This window comes from Atractosteus spatula, chromosome 5, assembly GCF_055471065.1.
Source record: "Atractosteus spatula isolate fAtrSpa1 chromosome 5, fAtrSpa1.hap1, whole genome shotgun sequence".
Taxonomy (NCBI): domain Eukaryota; kingdom Metazoa; phylum Chordata; class Actinopteri; order Semionotiformes; family Lepisosteidae; genus Atractosteus; species Atractosteus spatula.
In genome coordinates this window covers 61,567,672-61,584,600 of record NC_142710.1, presented here as the reverse complement: position 1 = coordinate 61,584,600, position 16,929 = coordinate 61,567,672, and positions in this window count along the sequence as shown.

The window sequence follows — 16,929 nt, the reverse complement described above, 5'->3', positions numbered from 1 at the left end:
GGACAGATGCTTAATCAGCCCAGTAATTTTGGTTTCAAAAAAGGATTAGCTGTGCAGCAGAAAAAAGAGACTCTACAGACAGAGAGCCTCCGCATGATGCTCCTGTGGCTCCTGATTTCTTTTCCATGATTACTTTATTTTCAATAATTCTGTTAGACAGTTAGCATCTGCATACACATGTTTTGGAAATGTACATTAAATGGTTTCGGAAATTTGCGGTTAGTGTTCTGCTACTAAACCTGGCAGTCTTGCTTTTTTCCTGATTGATCATCATCATCAATGATGATTCTCAAATTGTCCTTAACAATCAGTTCAGACTGGCATGCTGAAGCAGCTAAAAGAACACATTATACCCTATATATGCCCATTACACCCATTATACCCTACCTAGACTCCTAAACTCTCCATCTTAATTCAATAGAAGGAATTTCTCACTCTTCCACCTGATCTCCTGTGCAGTGGGGCTGCTGATGCATAATGACTCCTGTGTGACATCCAGGTGAGTGCTACACTTCACTGATGAATGGAATGGGTCCCCTCCTCTATGTAAAAGTGCTTTACAAATACGAGTACATTTTTATTGTTATCATTAATAGTTATTTTTATTATTAAGTCACTTATCATTTTGAAAGCCAGAAGGAGGGTTACTGGCTGTCCTATTCTAAAGGACAAACAAGAGTGGACAAAATGGTACATTATCACCATCAACATTTGTATAGTCCTATTTCTTTTGCTGTGTATAGAAATCCTTGATTTACAGTTTCAAATGTAATTAGAGGAAATCCATCACATGATCCATTAGGCATTGCTATAGTATTCAAAGTGAAAAAGTAATTACTCTGAAAGTACTTTACTTATTTAAATATTTACATTACTTAAAATAACATATGTGTGCATTTGGGTTAATGTGAGAGATTAACGTGAGGGATGTTATTAGTTAATAAAAACTTGCAATCAAATAATAAATGAATTAAATCCATTGGAAAATGCAGGAAAAAGTTGCCCTGACTTAATCTAAACTCACTGTCAGTCTCAGTTTGCATTTCTTAACCCGTATGTGTATAAAACCTTATTTTAACATAGTAACCTTATAAAACATATTTTAAACTGCACCACTGTTTTTCTACAGCTTTACACTGAAGTTGAAGTTTTTCTAAGACGTTTCAAAGAAAGCTGACAGCATGAAAAATAGAGACTGATAAATGAACTACGGTATTCAACTACCGTATTCACAGACAAAAAGTGTGAACTGCATGTTTTAGTGTATAACTAACACACTAGTATTAGATATTATATTTATTATATACTGTAAGTATAATATATGTAAAAACATTCATATTAAGTAGAAGGGCAGTCCAGTGGTTAACATAGTTGCTTTGCAGCACTGGGACCCTGTGTTCAATTCCTGGTGTGTCATATGCATGCAGTTTTTATGTTCTCATTATATTTGCATGGAGTCCTCTGGGTGCACCAGTTTCCTTTCACAGGCCAAAGACATACAGGTAGTTTAATTGGCTTCTGGGAAAATTGGCTCTGGAGTGTGTGAATGTGTGAGCTTTGCAATGGACTGACATCCCATCCCGGGTATATCCTGCCTTGGACCTGTTGCTTGCTGGGATAGACTCTAGCTCCACCTTGACGTTGGAAAAAAATTATTAGAAAATGGATGAATGAATGGATTGACATACAATTGACCGTATCAACCGAATAATATTTCTTCATAGTAGTTTCATCACAGCACTGTAAACAAACCATAACAACATGTTTCTGACAGAAAGTTCTTGACTGAATTTAAAATATTGTACATCATGGCTGGATAAGCATGGGCCAACCATAGCATCCTCATCTACATTCACAACAGCATTCTCATTGACTGATCAGGAACCTGAGAGATTTCAGAATTATCAGTGAGAGCTGTGTCACAGCTCCATAAACACCAAGCCTGCTAGGGAAACTACAAAACTGTTTGTGTGAAGGTGTATATACTGTAGCTATAACAGTGTCTACAGTAGATAGGAGGTACGGTAAGTGTGCGTGGTCCTTTACCGTCATGTACAAGTACAGTACATCACATAGCTTTAAATAGCAGGAAGGCCATCTACCCATCTATTATAAGAAAGCTGCTTGTCCTGGTGAGGATCACTGTCACGATCCCAAACCCCTCCTCTTAAGGGCACTCCAGCCCTTCCTCGTTTGCCTCATTCCCCGCACCTGTTCCTTGTTCCTACCCTGTTTCAGTTCACCTTTAAAAGCCAAGCACTCACTTCACTCGAGGCTCTGCATCTGATTTCCACATCGTGAGAGCCCGGGTCCTGGTTGTGCCTGGCTCCGTTATGTTTTTAGCTTCCTGCTCCTGTTCCTGTTCCTGTTCCCCCCTGCCGATCCCAACCCGGCACCTGTTTTTAATCCCTGGTTTTTGGATGGATCCCCCGGCCATGGACCTTTGCTTGTTTTATGGATTCTCCCTTGGACTTATTCTTTGGATTGTTTGCCTCGGCCATACCTCCCCGAATCACCAGCACAGCATGGACACGCCCCCCTGTTTTCATCCCCGTATTCCTGCATGACTTTTTCCCCAGTGTTTCCTCACAATTCTGGATTGTGTCGTCCGCATAGGGTCCAGAAAGAACTGTTCGTTACAATCACAGGAGGTCACTTCAGAAGCATACTGTGGGTTGCAAGGTCCAGTAGGACTTAGAGCACGCAACAGTGCTCGCCTTGGCTAGTCCATCACATGACCACATGAACATCTATACTAGCAAGCCATAGAGTAATTCTCTAGTTTGTGTACCACTTTTGTGAAAATGCATCAGTGGTTTCTGGTACAGCTAGTGTGAATTCCAGTCTGCCATGTGAGGTATTTTTCAAGGACAGACATTCGTCTGCGAATAATATAGTAGGTAGCTTCCTTTCAAGAAAAGCCACAAACTAGTACATTAATGCAGATCTCGAACGAAAAACCTCTGGCTGGCTGCTAATCAAGACTGACAGCTATAACCCATGAAGGAGCTCTCGGACTTAACTCACCCTGCAGCAATCACTACCAAAAGTAGTTCCGACAGCAACAAATATCCATTCCGTATTTTGATACCTGAAAGCAAATTTCAAAGGATGCCCTTAATAAAACACTGAAATTATTCAACCTATGATGAGGACCTGGATTTGGAACCACTGCTCCATAGTCTCACAGCTAATACTGGCTGTAGTCAGAACAAGACACCCAAGCATGAAATCTCCTTTAAACTTGCTGGAAATGATCATTTAGAGCAGCCAATCCAACCTAACCTGCATATCTTTGGAAGGTTTGGAGGGAAACCATACAGAAAACGCCCATGAAAACAAGGAAAGAACAAGCAGTACAAATTCTGCAAAGTCAGGGAACACAAGCTGGTATTGATCCCAGCTGCAAGTCAAGATAACCTCCATGTCCCAAGATTTTCTTCCATAACCTCTGAATCACACACTAGAAATGCTTAATTCTGTAAATACAGCACTGCATATACTTATTGATACTGCTCATAAAGAATGATACTGAGCTTCAGCGTCTTTAAATGGAGTTTATAACAGACTTTTGGGAGGAAGGGTAAAGCCTAACCTCACACACTTCCACTCACCTACGTATATAAAAGTCTCAAACCCAGGACTTTCCTTCATGTATGGTCATAAAGGCATTGTGGAAAGCGTATCTCTAGAAATGTTCAATATTTCATTCAGGCCAAGATGAAACCGACAAGGATATCTTAATGAAGTTTTTTTTTATCCAAGACACTTTCAATTGGCACTGACGTCACATTTGAAACCCACATACTCTTAAAAGATTTTATTTTCTTTACAAATGAACTACTGTATAAATGTGTATAACAAATCACAAATTGTCAAACCCATCAGTTATTTATAAATGTTTCAAAGCAGTGAGCAATTATGATTTCAGAAATATCGTTAGACAAATGTATTTTTATGATCTAATTGGTAACCTTTTCAAAAGATTTTGCGACACCTAAATTGAATTAGCTTAGTGTCCACTAAGACTGTTAAAAAAACAGTTTCACCATTTACTCCATTATTTTTCCTAAGGGCAGTAAGTCTTGGCACTTGTTACAGAATACTCCTGTGTATGTTGTTTTTTTGTGTCTGCTGGGCCCTTAATCACCAATGATAATTGCTGCCAGTAATTATTCTACTTGCTGGTTTATAATTTTTTCCTTCTACAGTTAGGCCTTGGTTTAAAATTGTCTAGGTTTTGAAGCAGCCAAGTCTTTATCTCAAACTAAATTTGTTAAATTTTCTGTTTCAATATATTTCTATTTTTCTTTTTCAAATTTTGTCTTCAGCACTTAAAAAGCTGAATGTGGTTTGTAACTCTGGTATAACTCTGATAATTTTGGTAATTTGTGAGTCTCGGGACTGCAAGTTGAAATACTGTATAAGCAACTGGAAAAACTCACTTTGGGAGTAGTCTGATAAAGTACAGTATCATTCCCCCACCTTTGTCTGTTCGTCATCAATTGATTGCCTATGAAGAGCTGTTTAGTCAGCAAATTCTTAATTACCAGGTTGAGGAGACACTGCAGTAAGTTCTGTGTGCTGAAGTTGTTGAAAATACTGCACTTTAACTAGGGTATTTTTGAAACCAAGGACTGAGTGCAGAAGAAAAGTCTAAATAAGCAAGCAAATCAGTTACAGGTACCAATTAGTAATGGTGATTAAGCGCATATTTAGAAAACAAAACAGCAGGCAGACAGCAGTACTCCAGGACTAAGACTGAGAACCACTGCTTTAGGGCTTTAGGGCACACATTCTCAGACATTCACCCTAGACATTCTCCTTTCACAAACTGGTCCTAATATTTATCTGTAAGCAGAATGATGATTCCAATTATAAGAGTCTGTTTCATATTGTTTTAAGATAATACTTACTGTAGTTTCCAAACACATTAAAAGCATACATCATAAGCTATGCAGACTTGGTTTTAGAATTAAGTTATCCAGGATCTTTCAAGAAGCATCTCCATAAAACTGTTAGTTTAATATACTATGCTACTATATAAACTACTATGTTAATAGCCTGCATAAAAAAGATGTGTATGTCTGTCCATCCACCTATTCTTTACTGTTAAGGAGAAGAGCCTGCATTTTAACAAAAGATTTACAACCAACTTCTCATGAAAAAGGTAGATGTCTGGACATTTTTACTTGTTCAGTAACTCATTCATTTTTCCAAACATTGTATCTTGATTAGACAATTGCTTCCAATACAATCAATTCCAGAAAAGGTTAATTACCGACTCTTTAAAACCAGCGGAAAAAAATTGTTAACATGTTAATACTTTTACATTGTCCATTAAAAATTAAAAAATTCAGCAACCCAGGTAGTTAACTATTACAAAGACCATTATACACTTCAAAGCTGCCGTTTCTGTAACTGATAAATGTTTCCTATTGTAAAGGTTGAAAACACACGTCAGTTTGCAAGATGTCACAATTCTCTGGCATTCAACACAGGTATTATACAGTATACAGTATACTACAGGAAATAATTCCTAAATACATACTAAAATACAGCAAATAAAAAGGAATTACACATGAATGCATATATTTCTTATATGATTATCAAAAATAATATAACATTTTATATTTTTTCACTTCCAATAATCACATACTGTATATTCAATGTAGGATTTGGGTGTTATATAATATAATTGAGTGCAGTTGTTGTGACACATTAGATCTTGGCCTTGACTTTTATTATGATATTTCAAGAGACACTCTGTACAGTGTATTCAGTATCATTCCACCTTTTTCCGAGTTCATGTTAAACAGCTACAGTATAACAGATACTAAGGATAGGTTAAGTAACTGTCATGCTTGATAAGTCAAACTGATGAAGAAAATGAAACGTAATCCAATCACTAAAGTTTGTCATAAACCTTCTTTCCTTCATGAACCTACAAAGTCCAGTCTATCTTCAGGTAACTTACAGTTACGAATTAGAATGTTAGACAAGTCCAAAATATGAAAATGGACACTAAGAAAATGTAACACTTTTTACAAAAAATAGTATTAGGATTTTATGTATCCTACATAAAAATAAAATAAACAATGGAAAATACTCTACAGTGTAAAGTGTAAAGTTTTGTTACATACTGTATCTATTAGTACAATATGTAACAAAATAGGAGACGAAAATCAATAACATTACCTTGACATTTGAAAAAGGTATTAAAGTGCCAATAAATAAACATAAAACCAATGAGTTTGGGTTTTTTTTCGATTCAGTGTTTTGTTAAGATATCCTTGCATGTAAATTCTAACCTTGTTTTAAAACCTTTTTTCTGCCTTTGACTAGCACAGTCAGGTTATAATGTAGTAAAGACTTGCCTATATTGACAATTAGTCTTTCCTAACAGTTTTAGGCTATATATTGTATATATAGGTGTGTCCACAATATTATCAGTCATAAAAATGATTAAGATTATCACAATTTGAATATCAGTCAGTTCCTCAGTTGATTGATGACTATCACAACAGTTTGATAGCAATGAATGTCAATGTGCAACAACATTTATCATTGTTTTCTACTGAACTGTCACCAACATAAAGCAGTTTCTGAAAATGAGTTGCAAAATTAATAGATAATAAATTGCATTTTAATAGGGAATTTGATCCTGTAAAATCATTATAAATTTTATTTTAAAATAATTTTATTTGGTTTATAGTAAGATTTGCACATTAAAATACATACTTCTATTATAAACAGTTCCTATGCAAAGATGAAGTCAAATGTTTCTATTTCATATTGGGAATACTTACAGTATAATGTACAAACTGCCTAAAACCCATCTTTTCCTACATGGATCAAAATTAAATCTAAAAGAGAAAAATACAGATGTACTTACAAGGATTGTTGTAAGGGTCATTCCAGTTTATCATAAGATCATCAAAAAGAATATATCTAGTAATTTACAATAAGTTGCAGCTGACAGACAAGTTATATATAATACTGAACCTAGGATGAACTAACACACATATGACAATGTTAGGCTTTGGGATCACTTTTCACTGCTGCATTTGCTGTTTTTAACAGTTAATGGTTAATTTTTTTTTTTTCTCTCTGGATAAAAGAAATTTTCCATTTAGGTCATCATTGTAATTTCCATAGGTTCATCATTGTAAATATGATTGTCTTCTCAAAGAATTTCAGGATGTTTTTTAACCAGAGCCCTAAAAATGAATTTTAGATCAGTTTAGCAAATCATTGTTTAGGGACATTTTTTCCATCCAACGGTCAGCACTTCATAATAATGTTACAATAAGTCAAACAGCAGTCGACTGATTTAAACCATCTACTTCATTAGTCACATTGTACACTTACTGCAGAAATATTTTACAAGTTGAATCAGAGTACAAACTTCCCAGATCTTAAACTGCAGTTATTGTACATCTCTTTGAAATTCAGTAATATCTAACCCATTTCAATTACTGGAAAACCTAACTCTAGAAAAACACTAGAGTGGAACACAAACAGCACGGCAGTGTTTTTCATAGAGAACAATTAACTGAAACGCATTACTTGAAGACTGGGGAGTAAGATATGGATGTTATCATATTCCACCTGTGCAATACAATAGACAAAACTGATGCAATACCTGAAGGACAATGTTCCACTTACAATGCACAATAGTTATGAAATCACTAAAAATCCTATCAACACGAGGTTACAAATTGTACAGATACGTGATCACATGATATTAGTAGATATTTTAAAAACAACTAATAAACTATTATAACCGTACTGTAATTCCTAAATGGTTTCTTGTTCATTTTTTCTTGTTCAATACAACCTAAGCTAATATAAAACACTCTTCCATGGTTCTTTTGGTAGTCTACTGTATGTGTATCCTGACATCTCTGTGAGAGCTTATCTCTCCCCCGGGAGCCACTGATTCTGCTCTTCTGTATTGGAAAGTCAGCAGTCTTAGTTCCTCACCTCTCTTGGAGACAGAGGCCTCTGGGCCAGCCTATAACACTAACATGAAGCCAACACACATCTGCATTCTTTGTTCCAGAGTAACAAACCTTACATAATATTGATATTGCTGCCTCACCAGTATTTTCCTAAGAAGAAAATGACTAGTTTTCTCAGCTTCACCAATTTTCCGGAGACCACTAATGCACACCAGGGGTCACATCATTTATTTTAAAACTGTCTAGGATAGGGTTTCCCAAACCAGTTTGGAAAATGAGCAGAAAAGAAATTACTGTTGCGATATGCTTGTACTACTTGGAAGCATGTCTGTGCCGAATTTTGTGCCAGGGACATTACATAAATGTATACATACATTATATTTTACCAAAAGAAAACTGGAGCAGATATTGCACTGGAGACAAAAAATATTCCTCCCAATAGTGCAGCCTAGCTCTTAAAAGAGATCCTGACCTTGCAGCTGCAGAAAGAGATAGGGAAAGAAAAAATGTAGGCTGATATAATTTACCATTCTAGCTCACTCCCAATTGGGAGCTGCTAACCCAATTAAAAAGTAAACTCTTGCTGGAAATGATAGAGACTTAACTCAGACCCAGGCTACGCACACAAAGTCTGCTTGACAGCAAGAGGTGACATGTCAATTTAACCTTCAAAAAAGGAGATTAACACAAGTGTAGCCTCGAAATTGCTGTTGTTTTGTTAGCACCTGCTAAGGAAATATGCCTAAAGGATGTGTATTTACATTGTGTTTTACACTGTTTTTAATTACACTGTACAAAGAGTGCCGCAACATTTATTGCATTACAACATGCATTACAAGAAAGATGCGTGCACCCAGAGTCAAGCACAAGAAAATACTTCCAAAGAAAGTACAGTAAGTAACATAACCTGGAGAAGAAACGCAGGAAAACGTGTATCAAGGTGTTTCTGTTCATACTCATCCTCCTCTTGACTATGTGAGAAAACAATTAAAATGGTCAGTTAAAGATCAGAATGGATATTATATTACAAATGTACATTACACAGTAGGACCTCACTTACAATACTATGTGTAGTTTTTGACTCCAAATTAGCAATTTTAGCACATTTAGCGACAGACTGCTCCAGCTACGGTGTTCAAGGGAACGTTTCCGCAGGTCTTTCCTGCCGGCGGCTGTCAGGGTGTATAACGCTGCCCTAGGCTAGGACTGTTAGCCCTTCATTTGCTCCTCTATGGACAGCATGTTTACTCCATTGTACTTTTTGGACAATCAGTTTGTATAAACCTATGCACATTTTGCACATATTTTATTGTTTTTACAGCGACTATGATCAGCACATTTTGCACACACCTATGTATTTATTTATTTTTATTTATTTTGTTTGTCTTTTGTTTTATAACTATTCTGATGTCTGTTTCGCTTGTCTTGGGCTGGACTGCTGTAACACATCAATTTCCCCACGGGATTAATAAAGTATTATCTATCTATCTATTAAAAAATGCTGCTATCCTCAGTACCAGGTACACTCACATCTTAAAGGATTGTCCTATGACAGGAAGGAGACTATGAGAGGACTTGATTCAGGTATTCAGAATCAAAGGTATTGACAAAGTCCACTCAATGGAGATCAACAGTATAAAGCAAACCAGGGGACGCCAGAAAAAAAAAAACAATGGGAAACAATTTCTGAGATCAGGAGGCACTTCTTTACATGAAGAGTTATGGGAGTCTGGAACAAGCTACCCATGTTGTTGAAGCTGATAGCCTGGCTTCTTTCAGGAAATGGTTTGATGAGATCCCTTGATCAATCACCTAATAAAAAAGAAAGGGGGAAGAAGGCCAGACTGGCTATGTCTCATTTGCAGACATCGTTATATTCTTCTGAACTACATTTAGCTTTTGGAAGAATGGGAATCAATATTTCACTTAAAACTTTCAGGATGCAAAGCCATATGAACCCAAGAGAGATTGAGGAGCAGTTTTCTGTGTCTTTAATTCATACTTATCTGTCTATTTAAAACTGAACATCAAAGCAAACTCACAAAGGTCTACAATATTTGATTAGCAAAAATCAAATTGGAAAACCAAAGTTAAAGCTTGTGAACCAATTGATATTAATTAGTACATACATTTCATACTTTTACTTTCTACATCTACTGTATACTGTATATTCAGTATATGCTACAGTATGTGTTATACTTTTTTATATGCCACAAATCTCCAACAGAAAGAAAGGTGAAGATTTCACATTCTGGAAAATGAAAACGACTATGATGGAAATCATTCCAAATTGCAGCTCCATTTACTTTATTTCATACAGGTATCATTAAGAGGGATTCTGCACTCCTCCTATGCAAATTTCAACACATTTTTCTGCTCTTGGATTCCTAAGCAACTGCTTTTGCATAATTCATTAGTGACCCAGTGTATTTTTCAAGTGCTAAAACACACATCTGTCATCGTCTCTCATCCCACAATTCAAACATCTTCATAATCACAACTGCTCAATCCTTCATTCTCAGCACAGTCTTCTCTGCTCCCTTCCCTGGCTTTCACTGGCAAATGCTTAAATTGAAAACAAACTGGCAAGTTTCTATCTAAATAACTCATACGGTATGGCATATCTTGAAATGGAGATATGCAGCCCTGAATTTAAAGCTACCAAGAGTGAAAATCTTTGCTCCAGTTGCCTGAGATGGTGGGATGTGGCTGCCATTCAGGACTTGATTTACTAATAGCAGTTTCTCCTCCGCTAAAGAGAGCCAAAACATCAAATGAGGCTATTTACAGACATCACAAAGGCACTAAGTCTATGCTACTAAACAAAACCATTTTGTTCTTTTAATCATCAACCTACTTAAAATGCATATTTGAACATGCATTCAAACACAAACTAAGGCCTCAACAGAAAACAGCAGTTCCGAAATATACACATAGAAAGACTGCGTGTCTTGGAAAATGAAACAGCAGGAAATTCAAGAAAGGATAATAAACAGCTCGTTTCTTCCACTGTCAGATAACCAGTGTAAAAAAGAGAAGAAGAAAAAAATTATGTTAAAAATTAAGCATTACAGGGCAGGAAATGCAGATCCTAATGCAGCCCTTCTATAAAAATATTGATTTCTCCAGCTGTTTTAAATAGTTAAATGTATTTTATCAGAAGCACATTGTATTTAGCAAAGCTGCAACACTGTAAACTTTCCAAGGGTCTTGCAGCACAGTGTTACTGTTCCTTCACCTATCCAATCCCTGTTATTTGCGATGATCACAATCCCGGCTGGTAAATAGCAGTTTCGCAGAAAGAACTGGCAGCAGCATACAAAAATCACATCATGAAACAACACTCATCATGCCAGAAGTAAATCCTAACACAACATAAGGTAAGCTATGTCACAAGTTCAAATGGTGATTCAACTTAAATGTCATGTAGGGAATCCAAACAGGATACATAAAAAAATATTTGGACCTATGCAATGAAGTAATTCTGAAAACTGGGAACTACTAAGGATTATGTTAGTTGGAACTGTTCTGTTTTTGTTTAATTTTTTTCAATCCAAGCTTAATTATGGAAACTGTGCAGTTATAATTTAAATATACAGTAACTAATACATTTGGTATTGTTAAGAATTTCTAAAAAAATTGCAAACATATTTAACTTTTATATGCTTACCTTACATTGCACAGTTAGGCTTTGTATGTGTCTCCTGACAAATAACATTTATATTATTTTATGAGACCCTGAACTCTGCAGGATGACATTCATAGTTATCGAGCTCATATCACATACAGTATCCCTGCCCCCACTGACAAATATAGCATCAAGATGTGTGCAGCAATATACACCTCTGTATTTAGAGTACATGGCTGTATTCACTAACCAGTGGAAAATTAGGACAGTGTGACTTGCTCATGGCTTAACGTATAAAAGGTCTTGTACTGTATGTCAATATTGCCTTGATCTGAGAATTGCATTCCACATTCTGATGTGTACACTCTTAGAACATGGTTCTGAATCCCAGGCAAGGAGGTCATATTCTCTCAGAAGCAATCTCCAACAATTTTGCTCTTAAAGAGACTTAATGTGGAATTTTTGACATGACAGAAGATTGGGAAACTCTTTTCTCCATCTGTAAATGCGACAGCTACACAGTACATTGCCCAGTGGTAAGCATTAGTAAATTTTAGTTGGAAGGTGAGTGCATTATAGCAGAGAAAAGGCTTAGTGGAAGTACAGTACATACTTTACTTCCAGAGAACCTGCTGGCTAAAATTCACTATGGGAGCTGGACAGATTTGGGTTACATTATACTGGCATAACTTACATTATCCTGATATAAAGGAAAAAAAGGGTTTATTATTATGTTTCATGTCTATTGTATCTTTTTAATTACAAATTGTAGTCATTTGACATTTTTAAAATGCCAAGATTAGTCAAAGAATAATCACATAGAACCGAAATAGAGCTTCAGGAGTAAAAACCTTTTGTGAAGCTCAGGTTTTAAAAAGAAGCTGCTTCTCACTCAGGAATATCAGGTGGTTTTGAGTTTCAGAGACTGACCATGGGCAAGGCAAAGTGAAAGACCAGTGTCACTGGAGCTCATCTGCTGTTGTTAAATGTACATGGTGTCAGGAAAGACAACACAAATGGATAGGCAGGTTATTTTAGGCTCATGAAAATGTCAATGCATCTCCTTAGCAGAAGCCATTTAAGCCAGAAGAGGCTTTTTGATTTGGTTGGCATTATAGTTTTTGGTGCTGTATTTTTTGTAACACCTAAAATCAAGTTTGAAGGAAGGCCAACAAAATATTTAGATCTCAGCCATCAGAGTGAAAATAAACAGAAGCACACGCAAGAATGCCTGCACTTAAAATAGCGAGGTACAAGTCATTTAGGAAGCTGAAAAAAATCAAAGAGAGAAAGCGAGAAGGCTGATTCATGTTCAGCTCTGGTCTCAACAGCCTGCTGCAATGAGGCAGTGGCCTGGAACCTGCAGTGTTGAAAAGCTCCCTGCCATCCAGATGGGTGCTGTGGAGCAGAGAATACCTCCCTTTAGAAGATGCATTTCTCTGAGGGAATGGTAAATAAGATGAGCACATTTCAATAAGAGGAAAACAGAGCCGTATGCAGAAGAGCCTCTGCATATAAGGAGAGTTAGTGACAAGCATACAGACAGAGAATAAAGAACTCAAAATTGCAATTTTACACTGGTTCAGTGTCAGTCCTCTGATCTCCTCCATAACTAATAACATAACCTTCCGCATATTCTCCCATTTTATGAGACCTTAGGCTGGAACCTATTCTGGTTTCTGTAGCATTAAGTGGACGGAGTTACCTTCAAGAATGCTGGTGCCCATTGGTATGGCAGGGTGGACTGGGGCAACTGGACTGAAGCACCTTGCTCAAGGGTACAAGGGTACAGTGTCCTACAGCAGGCAGCTCAACATGAAGGATATGAATCTACCCACCTATAGTACTTGAAATCAGAGGGGTCAATGGCAGCCTGTGCTTTGCAACATGCTGTACAGCCAAACCTAAATCTCACAGAATGGTTCTCTGTTTCTTGAATTGTACATTATTTCTCTAATACCTGCCCTTGTTCAATTTGAGGGATTGGGTCCAGATTAAATGGGGTCTATGATTCAACTCAAGGCATTTTTTTTTTCTTCAAAAGATATCCCATGTTATGAGGTGCCCAGGTATTTGTAATAGCAATTGCTCATTTCTTCCGACCCACCCTACATTCAATTTTGCATTTCAGAAATATCTTTCTCATTTTTTAAGCCGCATTTTGATTTTTGGGGGAAAATTACCACAAATTGAATGGCTAAAGCTTTTAAAAAGCTGGTGTTTCAAAATGAATTTGTGGGACCCATGCAGGAATATTACAATTTACAGATCACTTTATTCTTTCCACACTGAAGATAAATTGTAGAGGGCTCTAGGACCATGAAATCTTCACTACCGTTCACTACTGTTACCTTAATTTACCTCCAATGACATTTCTCAGAGAGATTTTCATTCCTTCTCTTTGCCACATTCCATTGGTGAGAATGTTCTCCGGTATTCCAAGTTGTTGTTGCTATGCAACCTACCAGCCTGGTAATGTGAGTGAGGATTGTGACATAACATACAAAATATCTTTGCTAGATCAGGTTTTGCACAGATTTTATGGAGTACAGTATTTTTATGGGGGGGGCAGGGGGCAGGAATTTACTAACTAGCCTAAACATGCGGCATCATAAGATTTTATAAATGTAGCAGTTTCTCACTTCTCTATACAATCTGCTGTGTAGTGGGGCTGCAATGCATTACCCAGGTGGGTGGAAAATTTCAGAAATGGATGAAGTGGGTCTGTTCCTAGCTGGAAAGCACTTTAGAATGAAGTGTGTTACATAAATGCAAGAAATCAAGTCTGAAAAATTGATTCCATTGGCTCCTTTCATAATCAATACATTTTGTAACATGCTGTACAGTACAACATTTAGAGATTGACACAATAATCTGACAGTGTCTTAGAATTCATATCTAGAAGTTTGGAGTTACACCTCATAAATTATTAACTACCTGGCTGGGTTTCACTCATAGTGTTTAAACACGGTTTTACAATGAAGTGTTATTAACATACCAATTAATAAATACCTTTTCTATTTGGCATTATATAGAAATTACAAAGTTAATACCCATTTAAATGCAGGATGTCATATCAAGTTTGCATTTCTTTCTTTTAATTCTCAACCTTCCATTGTGGTAAAGCACCATAGAAACATCTAGGAAGAGCGATCGTTTTCTTTAAGGCTATTGAGAAATATGTCTGGAATCTTACACTATATAATCTAAAGAACATGCTCAGCTCATAAATGCCAAATACCATAAAAGACATCACAGTAACAAATCAACAACATAACTCAAATACAATTAGCCATTCCAAAAAACAGACTACAACTCCATATATCTGTACATTACCATATTTAATTCTATTCCAAGCTTTAAAGTGCATAGGTGTGCTACACTGTACACACTGTACAGAGCAATGTTTTGTGCTGAGACATTCACATGAATTATCACCAATTAACAAGATATTTAAACACTCAACACTCCACTGTTAACATTGAAAACCTTTCTCAGGCAATCCAGTTTTGCTTGATTGCACCACATAACCACATACTGAGATGAGGCATGACAAGTCAGAAAGTATGAATACACTAATTTAAAAATGGAGCTCTGCAACAAGAGCACACGGTATTTTTCATAATGCCAATTTTTACTTTCCTCTGTACTGAATGCTAAAAAAAATTTCTTTTCACAAATTCTGTTTCAGAACAAAATGTTACCTTTGAATAACTGTAAATAGAAATTAGCTGCTATAACAATGTTGTGGTAATTGCTCCCGCTGGGACATTTTTAAGGACAGAATTATATTTGGCTTTTCAGTAGCATATTTGGTCACAATGCTGCCACATCTCTCAGATGCTTAACACCTTGATTAACTGCCAAAAGATCAGATTTAATTACAAAAAGAGTCATATCATCAAGTACAGTTAGACAATATTTCAATCATCTTTCATTTTTTCTAGTTCTAAATGTGAGCCACTAGGTGGCGAGATTACTAAACAGTCTATAGCAATGGTTCGAAAAATTGTTTGCAGTAACTGGAACTACAGAGGTAATATTCTATACAGTTAGCCTAATAATTATGCTAAGGATCACTTAATAGAATATACACAACAGGCATCATTCATAAAACACAAAAGTGCGAATGAATAATGCATTTTAATTTGATTTTTTTTAACTTAAAAAGCATGGAAGGCAAAATCCATTAAAGTGCTTTTATTATATGTGTAATATAATTTATGGCTAATAAAGAGTATTTGCTCTTATTCTATGTGCTGTGAGGAAATAAGGTACCTGTACTCAGGTAGCAGGATAATGTGGACCTTTTATATAATGTTGCAGCACTGCATGACTATATTTAGCAACCCAGCTAAACATGGACATGTTGTGTATGTTTTGTAAGTCAAAACAGACACAGTGTACAAGGGGTGATCAGTGATTTCACAATCAGCTATGGCTGAGCTTCAGAGCAACATGTGGTTTGTAAATGACAAAAAAACTATAGAGCATCCAAACTCTGAATTACCCCCCGCGATCAAATGAAACGGGTTTCTCCCAAGATTGCCTTAAAGGATAATTTGATTAGGAATCCGGCCTAATCCTGAAGAAATGGAATATACCTTTAGGCTATACAGTATTCACTGGCAGGGGCAAAATGGACAGGACTGCCATATGACACTGGTAATTAGGATGAGCAGGTCTCTTGTACATAGTTTTCTTTTTATTTGAAAACAAAAAAAAAGTTTACCTGGGTCTTTCAAGAATACCTTGCCAGCTGTACTAAACTGAACATGGTGAGTGGAAGAAGCTTGTTTCAGTGGCCTTTTTATGAATCAATAGTTTGAGCATTAACTTCAAGAAAATCTAAAATGTGCAAACTGAGTGTTCAGATTATGGGTTTTCGTATGTGAACCTCTCCTAATAAGTTCATTTTAAAATGGCTAAAACATCCGCTGCACTATTGAAGCAGCATCGCTGTTAGAGAAACATTCCAGGACAGAAAAATAAATACAGTAAGTATGCCAAATGCCTGGCTTATTCTGAGCGGTATGGATATACTCTGTCAATAACTACAGCAACAATCACTTATCTATCCATATCAGATAAACAGCAATTTCTGACCATGATTAGACCTGATTTTGCACCATTAAAGGACCGGTTATGCCAGTAGCTACAGTACATCATCCTGCAACTCACAACTGGCCACCCACTGAAGCTAATCAGTTGTGAGCCTGGTCAGTACCTGGCCACTGAGGTTGCTGGAAGAGGTGTTAGTGGACCAGTATAGATCGTTCACCCTATGCTCTGTGTGGGTTCTAATGCCCCGGTAGGGATGGGGATACTTTACTGTAA